This window comes from Austrofundulus limnaeus, unplaced genomic scaffold (assembly GCF_001266775.1).
Source record: "Austrofundulus limnaeus strain Quisiro unplaced genomic scaffold, Austrofundulus_limnaeus-1.0 Scaffold177, whole genome shotgun sequence".
In the NCBI taxonomy this organism is placed as follows: domain Eukaryota; kingdom Metazoa; phylum Chordata; class Actinopteri; order Cyprinodontiformes; family Rivulidae; genus Austrofundulus; species Austrofundulus limnaeus.
The window spans coordinates 882,846-884,107 of NW_013952579.1; positions in this window are offsets into that span (position 1 = coordinate 882,846).

Here is a 1,262-nt window from a genome sequence, read left to right on the forward strand (position 1 = left end):
GTTTAAATACTGTAGGTTTAGGACCAAGGTGTGAATTGAGTTTAGGTTAGTTTTAGGGTCAGGTAGGTACTGTACCTGTGAGGTTAATTTCAGGGTAAATGGTCAGGGTTAGGATATAAAATTTTAAAAAATGAACGTAAGTCAATGGAATGCCCACCTCACAAGGATAGAGAAACATGGTATGTGTGTGTGTGTGTGTGTGTGTGTGTGTGTGTGTGTGTGTGTTATCAGCCTGTTGTGTAAGAGCAGAGTAAGAGATAATATGCTTTGCTGAAGACAAGCTCTTAGTCTGTACTTTCTCCTGCCATCATTAACACAGTTATCTCCAAATCCCTGATCTGCAAACAAGAGTGTCACAGTTTTGTTTTTAGCTCATTTTTATCACCCGCTGCTGAAGGCGGAAAGGACGATTATGYTTTTACCTGTTTGTGTGTGCGATCAAAAAAATATCTCATCATCTGTTGAACAAAACTTTCAGAACATGTTTACTGGCTGGGTGTTGGCAACTGAAAAAAGTGAAAAACCTCCTGTTTTACAGATACTGCTGGGTTTAATTTAGTGTGGTCGTGTCACAGCTGTGTGGAGTTTGGACACAGGAATGCGGAAAAACACAACAAGATTTGCTGGACAAAAAAAAAGAATGCTGATGTGGCACAAAAAAAACTCTCCAAAAATATTCATGGAGACCAGAGGAGAGGAGCAGGAACCAGGTGCATGACTTTCAGACTGAAGGTGGACGAGGACTGAAGGACTCTGTGGACTGATGAGACACCTGGGCTTAATGAGGACTGGGAACAGGTGAGCGTGGGTGGAGCTGGAGCAGAAATGACAAACACCAAAAACAAACTTCCTGAGAAAAAAAACATCAAAATAAAACCCTCCAAAACCAAAAACAGAAAAAAAAACCACACCTGATGACAGGAAGAAGCAGACATACACCCCCAACAGTTTAGTTTTAACACATTTAGCAGCTAGATTTCTCAATGTAAAATGAAACTGAGAAATTTAATGTCAATTACAAGGTTCATATTATYCAACTGATTTTTCAAATTGTCTTTATTTTAAACACAGAAGCTGCAAGTAAACTTTCTAAGGTTGGCTTTAACTCCAGGTCTAGACGATCTGCAATTGTTCACTTCTTTGATTTGTTTATTTTTAGTTTTTTCTTTGTTTCCCTGTGTTCTTCCCATAGACTTGAATAAGAACACTAGACTGAGCCCCGCCCATCCCGTCCACTGGTAGTGTCTGTGACAGCATGGAGG